Genomic DNA, 9,189 nt, shown 5'->3' with positions numbered 1-9,189 from the left:
CTCTGAAAAACAACCTGAGGGTTTTGAAGGGACAGGGGTGGGAGGTTGGGGGAACCAGGTGGTGGATAATAGGGAGGGCATGTATTGCATGGAGCACTGGGTGTTGTGCAAAAACAATGAATACTGTTATGCTGAAAAAAATAAATAATTAAAAATGGAAAAAATATTTTAATGTAATAAAATTTATCATAATACATTACACTGATCTTTTCTTTTATGGGTTATGTTTGTCATTAAAAAAAACCTTTCCTCTTTACAAAGATAGTTAGAAGATACATTTACCTTTTTTCCTAAATTTTAAAGCTTTGTCTCTAATATTTTTATTATTTTTAATATGCATAGCTTATTTTCCTAGCACGATTTATTGAGTGGTCTATCCCCTTCCCAAGGTCCATAGTATCAGATCTGCCACAAATCAAGTGTTCACAAATGCCCACACTCTATTATATTCCATTTTTTCATTTTTCTATTCTCAAACCAATGCCACCCTCTCTTAATTATTATAACTTCTATTCGAACTTTTCCTATATGGTAAAACAGCTGGCTTTTCCTTTTCAGGAGTGTCTGGCCTATTCTAGTCCTTGAACTTTTCATGTGATTTTTCCTCAATATTTCAAAATGAAAAGTTTCAAAAATGAAAAGAAGTTGAAAGAATTGTATAGTAAGCTAACACCTCTGAACCCACTACTTAGATGCTACAATGAACATTTCACTGTATTGATTTGTCACTAACTATCCATTTTTCTTCATCCATTAACCTACATGTGATTTTGAAAATAGATTTTAATGACTTATAAAACCTTATTGGACTGTTAATGGAACTAAATTGGATATATAGAACATGCTAGTAATGATGGGGTTGCAATACATCCATGTTTATATAACCCATGAAAGTGGTATATCTCTCTCATTTATTTATATTTTATGCCTTCCAGTAAAGTATTAACTTTTATTCTCAGTGGTCTTACAAAGCTTTTGTTAAATCTATTCCTTTTTTAAATTGTTGACTTTTTAATTTTTTAAATCTTTTTAAAAAAATAAATGTCTTTTATTTATTTTTTTAAGATTTTATTTATTTATTTGACAGAGAGAGAGAGAGATCACAAGTAGGCAGAGAGGCAGGTAGAGAGAGAGGTGGAATCAGGCTCCCTGCTGAGCGGAGAGCCTGATACAGAGCTCGATCCCAGAACCCTGAGATCATGACCTGAGCTGAAGGCAGAGGCTTAACCCACTGAACCATCCAGGCGCCGCTAAATTGTTGACTTTTTAAAAAATATTTTATTTATTTATTTCACAGAGATCACAAGTAGACAGAGAAGCAGGCAGAGAGAGAGGAAGGGAAGCAGGCTCCCCGCGGAGCAGAGAGCCTGATGCGGGGCTCTATCCCCGGACCTGAGCCGAAGGCAGAGGCTTTAACCCACTGAGCCACCCAGGCTCCCCTAAAATGTTGACTTTTAAATGAGATTTTTTAAAAGTTGTATATTCTAAATGTCTGTTCCTGGGATATAAAAGTATAATTGACTTTTTAATATTGATTAAAATTAACTAATTAGCTATCTTGTTAAAATCCCTGGATAGGGGCGCCTGGGTGGCTCAGTGGGTTGAAGCCTCTGCCTTCGGCTCAGGTCATGATTCCAGGGTCCTGGGATCGAGCCCCGCATCGGGCTCTCTGCTCGGCAGGGAGCCTGCTTCCTCCTCTCTCTCTGCCTGCCTCTCTGCCTACTTGTGATCTCTCTCTCACAAATAAATAAATAAAATCTTTAAAAAAAAATCCCTGGATAGTTCTAATACTTATCTGTATAATCTATTGAGGTTTCTATATATACATAATCATATATTCTGTGAATAATGATGGTTGTTGATTTTTTTCCTTTCCAGTTCTCATACTTTTGAGTTCTTTTTTCTTTCTTATTTTACTGTTTCAGAGAACCTGTATAATGTGAACAGAAGTGGTGGTATTAGCCTTCTTTGTCCTATTTCTTTTCATTTTTAAATTTTTCTAATTTTTTTTAAAAGATTTTATTTATTTATTTGACAGACAGAAATCACAAGCAGGCAGAGAGGCAGGCAGAGAGAGAGGAGGAAGCAGGCTCCCTGCCAAGCAGAGAGCCTGATGCGGGGCTCGATCCCAGGACTCTGGGATCATGACCTGAGTTGAAGGCAGAGGCTTTAACCCACTGAGCCACCCAGGCGCCCCAAATTTTTCTAATTTAAAAAAATTTTTATTTAAATTCAATTAGCCATCATTATATTAGTATAATACATCATCATTTTTTGATATAATGTTCAATGGTTCATTAGCTCAGTATAACACCCAGTGTTCATCATATCACGTGCCCTCTTTAATGCCCATTACCCAGTTAGTTACCCCATCTTCCCCCACTGACCTCCCCTTTGGCAACCTTCAGTTTGTTTCCCTGGAGTCAAGAGTCTCAGTTTGTCCTATTTCTAATTTTAAACTTAATGCTTCAAATTTTTCACCATTATGTTGATGTTTTCTGTAGGTTTCATCTAGTATGTGTGGGGGCAGATGTTTTAGTTTGTTAGCAAATTGAAATTTATTTTTTAAGCAATTATGACTTTCCATGCAGTACTGAATGTTTTGGGATTTGAAACAATGAATTTGAGCCTCTGAGAGTCTCTTTTTAATGGTGATAAAATTTCTCAAGGGAAGATCTCTCTTTCTCATACTCTTATTTCTAGCTGCTCCCAAGTACCCACTCCTGACTTGCCACCTTTACCCTTAGCTTACTATTGCATAAACACTCAACAAACACCTATCAGTTAATACCAGAAATTTATATATTTCTGGTCCTGGGAGTTGATGGTTCATTTTGAATGAAAAACTTCTATTTATCTGCTTTGTTCTTGTTCATCCTAAAGCTGATGTGTTGCTTGAGTCACACTGTAGATGTCTGGTTGTCTTTACATCTCACACAGAGCAACCGTCCCCACTCCCCACTCCCCAAAAGGGAGAGGGACAGAATTTTTAGTTCTTTGGTAATCACAATTTCTGTGAGTTCCTTGGAGATCTCTTTCCAAATAAAATCCTTAACTTCCAGCAATGAGCACAGGTTAGAGTCAAGGTATCTAAATTGAGACAAATAGGTAGACTGGGAAAAACTGGGAATAAAATTCCTTTGAACTGTTCTGACGATGAGCACAAATTCTTTCTCTTTGTCTAGGCCTCCAAATTAGTCAGCTGTTGCCAAAATAATGCCACATACTAATCTGCCCTGAACTCAGTGGCTTACCACAGCATTAATTTTCCTAGCTCATGGGTCTGCAGGTTTGTTGGGGCATATCTGTTTCAGAATACTAATTAGTCGGTTTTGGCTCTAGGCTTCAGATTGAGTTTAGGTTTGTTCCATATATTTTTTAATTTTCCTTGGATCAGCAAGGATATCAAGAATGCAAGATGACAAGTCCAATCATACAAATACACATAATTCCTCTACTTGTGTTACATGTGCTAACAAAACATTAGTCAAAGCAGGATATGGCCAAGCCCAGTATCAGTGGGGGATGAGGGGGAGAAATGTACTTGCCCCACTGCAGTGCACTGTAAGTTCCCTAGCAGAAGGAAGGAGGGAGTGAAGACCCAAGAACAATAATTAAATCGACCACAGCCTTTCTTAGGATTAAATGAAATAACATATATAAAGTGCTTAAGACATAGTAAATGCTCACTAGGGTTGCCTATCACTGTTGTTGTTATTTTGTGTAAAACAAGAATTAAACTAGTTGATCTTTAGAATCCTTGGTATATCTAAATTTTTATGATTTTGCTTTTCAGTTTACCATTTAAGATTCCCCCCCCACCGCCTTTGTCCCTCTGTTCCTTTTCTATTACAATATAAATAATAATTTCAGTGTATGTTTCCATGTTTTGGCTTTAATTAACAAATCTCTTTGGTAGCCTTGTGATTATAGTCTTATAATGTTTAATACTCTAAAAATCTTTATCTGCTATGAAATTCAGTGCTGTGCTTGGTTGAAGAAACATTGGTTGTTTATTTACACTCTTCTGTATCTGCACTGGTTGAATGTTATCTTGTGCAGATAACTGCTTTTGATTCAAAGAGGCAACATGATTTCAGACCTAATTACTGCAGAAGTAATTGCTCCTTGGCAAATGGGACCTGCCAGTCTGCCCAGACTCCAAATGTCAAAGAGCCAACTGAACGCAGGGCATGTTCAGCTCTTCTAATGGAAATCCATTGCCCTTCTCAGTCTGGCAGTCTAAAGGACTAGGATTTAGCCACCCAGTTGCAAAATGGGACTCTTTAAATCCCTGTTTCATCTGAGGTCTAAAGACAGTGGAAACACTGTGTGCCAAGGGTGGGTGCAAGATCACTTAAACTCATTTTGAGAAGATGGTTGTTATGAACTGATTTTACAGAGCACCCACTTCCAATTTATGAAGGAAGTTGGAGAGATCAAGAGGAGGTGGTTGCAGATATGAGGCAAGTTTTTAGAGATGGTTTTTAGTATGCTACTCATCCCCTTCCCTCATTCAGACGGACTAAAGGAAAGACTTCTTCTATACCTCAAGTCAAGCAGAATGTGCTTCAAAGGGATAAATTGGAGATCCTGGTATTGTTCTCTGCTGTTTGGGAGATGCAGTTGACTGGTGTTTGAGAGGCTTGAAGCCCCTCAAAGTAAGTGGCTAGAGCTTCTTGCCTTGATGGTGGGACATGGAATGGTACATAAGTCTTTTCCATGAATTAAATGTGGGCCACATGTGAGAAAGAAAGCTGGCTTCGGACTGCGTTAGAATGCTGCCCAGGTCCCTTGGGGTAGAGAAGGCAAGGGGAGCTCATCTGAGAAAGGCTGTGGGTGTATGGGGGAATCAGGAACTGAATGGAGGAATTGTGAGTCATGTACCTGAGCAAATGAATTCTACTTCTGCAGGTAAGCAGTTTCACTGACTGCAGAGGTCTCCAGGGAAACTTTCATTGCACTTCACCAGTGAGAGTCAACTTTATAACTCAGCTAGAGGGAGCCAGTGTCAGATTGCATCAATTTGGTCAGCCAAAGCATTTCTCTTTGTATCCTTACTTCTCCTTTCTCTCTTCTAACCCCAGTCCCACATTTAGTCTTTCATGGGGGAAGGGGAGCTGACAGAGGGAGAGAAACACTAGAGGAAATTGAGAAAAAGTTGAATGTGTAACCCAAACTGGGAGTGCAGGTTGAAATGGAGAAGGAGGGAAAATTTAACTTTAAACCCTGTAGTTTTGACTTGATTTTTAAGTATAAAACTAGACTTTTTCAGATAAAATGACTTTGTTATCTGAGAATGCCTGGAAAAACCAGTTCTGTTTTCCCAGAATTTCTTACAGAAGAAAAGGAAGAATCAGCTCCTTAAAATAAACCAAAATTGAGGACAGAAGTGAAGAAATAGTGAGGTTTTATGACTGAATTCTACTAGTTCTGCATGTCCACACTGTCAGAGATGATTTTTTTTTTTTTCCTCCAGGCAGTTCCTTGACTCATCATTCCAAAGAGTATTAGTTCTCAACTTGGGGATCATGATCACCCTGGGTGCTATACCTTCTCTCTACTGGCACAGAAAAAATCGGGGGGTTGGGAGAAGAGGATGTATATAAACTGAAAAGTTACCAACTGATGACTTCCCTACTCAGCACCCTCACTTGAAAATTCTTCCTGTAGGTACGACTCTTCTGAGTGGTCTCCAGAGTGACTATTAGAATCACCTGGAAATATTTTTAAAATTTCAGATTTTTGGGATTCACTGTGGACCCAGTTTTGGGGTTCAGGAAGAGTCTTAACAAACCTTTCAGTTGATTGTGGTTCACTGAGCTATAAGGTTTGACATTTAGAAGGATGGGTGAGATCTTTTGAGAGTACTAGAATATGCAATGAATTTATTGCTCTAAAAAGACAAGATATGCTGGTGAAAGGAGTGAGTTTCTTAGAGCTTCTGCTATGTTTTCTTTCTTATTTTTTTTTCTCTTCACCTCTCAACATTTAAATTGCTATTTCAAGCCACTGGATACATGTTAGAGTGTTTACTGGGTTGGTCTTTTCCCACTATATTGGAACATTACTTCTATTCTAGTGGCTTCTTGGCCATCTGGTAATTCTGTTGATGGGAGCAAAAATGGAAAACAGAGGACACTATTAGCCCACAACTCCAAAACATAACAGTTGTTTGATTTTCCACCAATCCTGCCAAAACTAGGCCAATGACAATATTGTTTCTAACCCACATGCCTCCCTAAGGCCAATTTGGAAACCTAACTCTTGTGGCAGAACAAGTCTGCCCCTGATGGAAAAGGATCAATAGGTTAAAAAATAAAGATTGGGTCCAGGAGTTTTGCCAGCTGCAAGACATGTGCTTCATCAGTAGGGTTGGGTTTAGGGTAATGATAATTCTAATTTTCTTTGTCTTTTGCTTTGCAACTCTTTGCCATTGTTGAATAAGGACCAAATGAAATGAAATGCACTGCTTTATTAGTGTTCTTTTAGCCAGTATACTAATTATTTTTCCTGAAAAATGTCTGTGAGGAGGGGTGTTACAGTAGCCTGATTTATGGCTACTTCACTTTGCAAGTCATATGCTCATGTTAGGATAGCACAAATAGAGGAATATTTTGAGTGCCAAAAATATGAAATGTTAAACTTTATTTCTGGGTGATCTTATTTTTGTTCTTGATTTAGAAGCATTAATATATTTTCTAGACAACTGAAAAGTGAGGGAGATGTTTTGGCTGGTGTAAATACCTATAGGCTGAAGAGGAGTGAATCTATCAACTCATTGAGTTTTGGGTCTATTACTGAGTTGGAGAAATTTTACATAAGCCATCCTCTAATTAAGTACTGGAGGATAGTAGGACTGGGGAATGGCATTTTATTGTTCTTAGGTTGAAGAGATGAGGATGAGTTTGTTTGAGAGGTGAGGAAAATATAATTATCCTCAAATAACTGAAGAGGTATCATAGGGAAGAATTTTGTGATGCTCCATGGGGCAGAAGGAGAGCCCTCTCCCTTGATCCCCATATTGAATTGATTGCTAAGTCCTGATAATGATCTCACTATCTATATCTATATTCTTTATCTATATCCTTACTTCTGCTACCTTGGTTTAGACATATTTCCTATTTCTGGAGGAAGAAAGAGAGAAGAAATAAACAGGAAGAAACTTATAAACACTTTACAGCTCTCCTCTCCATTCTTCTTTATATTTTCCCCTTTCTCTGAGTCATTCTCTATACTTCAGTGTAATTGTTCTAATCATAACTGAACATTCTTTCCTGATTCCCCAGTCCCTGGAGAATGAAGTACTAAACTTCTTATGATGTACAAGTCTCTTCCTAATTTGTCCCTTCTAGATTTGTGCCAGTCTTATCTTTTATCCCCCAACCTTTTATTCTGGACATACTGAGCTATTTAAAGTTTCCCAAGTATATCATGTTCTCTTATGCCTCCATGCCTGTACCATACTCTTCCTTATATCTGGAATGTTTTTTGTCTTTTGATTCCTGCTCATTGTTTAGAACTCTCTTTAATACCATTTTATCTCTAAAGCCTTTTCTGACGGCTCCTTTATCAGTTAGTGGCTTGTTCCTCCATGTTCTCAAAGCACTTTGAACATCTGTGCACTGGCATTTATTAATTTCATTGTCAGATTAATTCCATTGTCAGGAGGAAGAGAAAAAGGTGGTGGCCTGAGGAGAGAGTCCAGGGAGCACAGAGGTTCCAGGTACATGGATGAGGAAGTCAACTTGGAATCACTTGTCCCTACCCTTGTGACTCTATAAGCTCCCTGAAGGCAGTTGAATCTCTAACCCTGGCTCTTAGCTCTGTTGCAGAAACACAGGGTGCTGTGTTGAATCTATTTACAAGAAGGTTTTCATCTCAGTATGAGTTACAACTTTTAAACAATTGTAGTTCAGAAATTGGAGAGGCTGCCTGATACAGAGTAGGTGCTTAACAAATAAGTATAATATTGAATGAGCTGTGAACACTTGAATCTCCTGTCACCAGGAAGTATTCAAGTTGTTTGACAGGCTCATTTAAGCATCATAAGTGCTTCATGATAAACCACTGAAAATTTTCCACTGAGAGTTATTGGACTGCACTTTCACTATATTTGAACTCTCTCTCTCTCTCTATAAATATACATACACACATATGTACATAACATAATATATAAATAGATATCCAACTATCTAATTAAAATAATACATCTTTTTCCAGGTCATAATTTTTCTCTTTTTTTCCACTTGTAGATTTGATTTAAAATGATCAAGTGTGACTATTATTTAAAGCATTACTTCTATTACTTTTAGTGACTAGGGCTATTCATACCTTTTTAATTCCTTTAAAGAGTCTTCTGGGTAGTTCTTGCTGCTATTGACGACTAAAGTACCTACATGATGGGAGTGAACTAGAAAAAGTAAACACTTTGGAAGGAAAAGAGAAACCTTGTAGTTCCTCTTTAGAGTTAGAGAAAAAGTAAAGGAATTACACAAAAAGGGAAAGTGGCAGAAAATACATTCCATACTTTAATTTTTATGACTGACTTATATAGGACAATTTATAAACTGTATCTATTTGAATATAACATATTAATGTAACTTTATTATTTATCCAGCTTTTCAAAATATCAGAATTTATATAGGAAAGGTATTAGCTATTGCTGTGATATACCCATCAGTGAACAGTCCTTGCCAACACAGTCCTTGGCATGAAGTGATGCCCTGATACTATCACTGAGATAAACAGTTTATCTGAAAAGAGAATCCCCCCTGACACAAGGGCAGGATACTATCACATAGAGGGAAGATGGGGATATAGTTAGGGATAGGGTAAGTTGTGATAACAGAGAGACAAATATTAGAACTATCTCAAGCAAGAGAAGTTTATTTCTCTGTCATCTGAGAGGATGGAGGTGAGCTGGGAATCCTGCGAGAATTGGCAACCCTGATCTGTGGGGATATTCAGCCAACCAGGTTCTAACTGATGCTTTGCAGCCAGAGGGTGGCTCTTCTTAAATGTTAGCACACACTGGAACCATCCGAAGGGCTTTAAAAAATACTGTTGGGCCCCAACTCTAGTTTCTGATCCAATAGCTCTGGGGTAGGGACCAAGAATTTGCATTTCTAATGCTGTTGCTGCTGGTCAGGGGACCACAGTGAAGAGGCATTGCCCTAGAGTGCTGAC

The sequence above is a fragment of the Meles meles genome, chromosome 7 (assembly GCF_922984935.1).
Source record: "Meles meles chromosome 7, mMelMel3.1 paternal haplotype, whole genome shotgun sequence".
NCBI lineage: Eukaryota > Metazoa > Chordata > Mammalia > Carnivora > Mustelidae > Meles > Meles meles.
The sequence above is the reverse complement of the archived record's forward strand: the minus strand, read 5'-3'. Positions refer to the sequence as shown.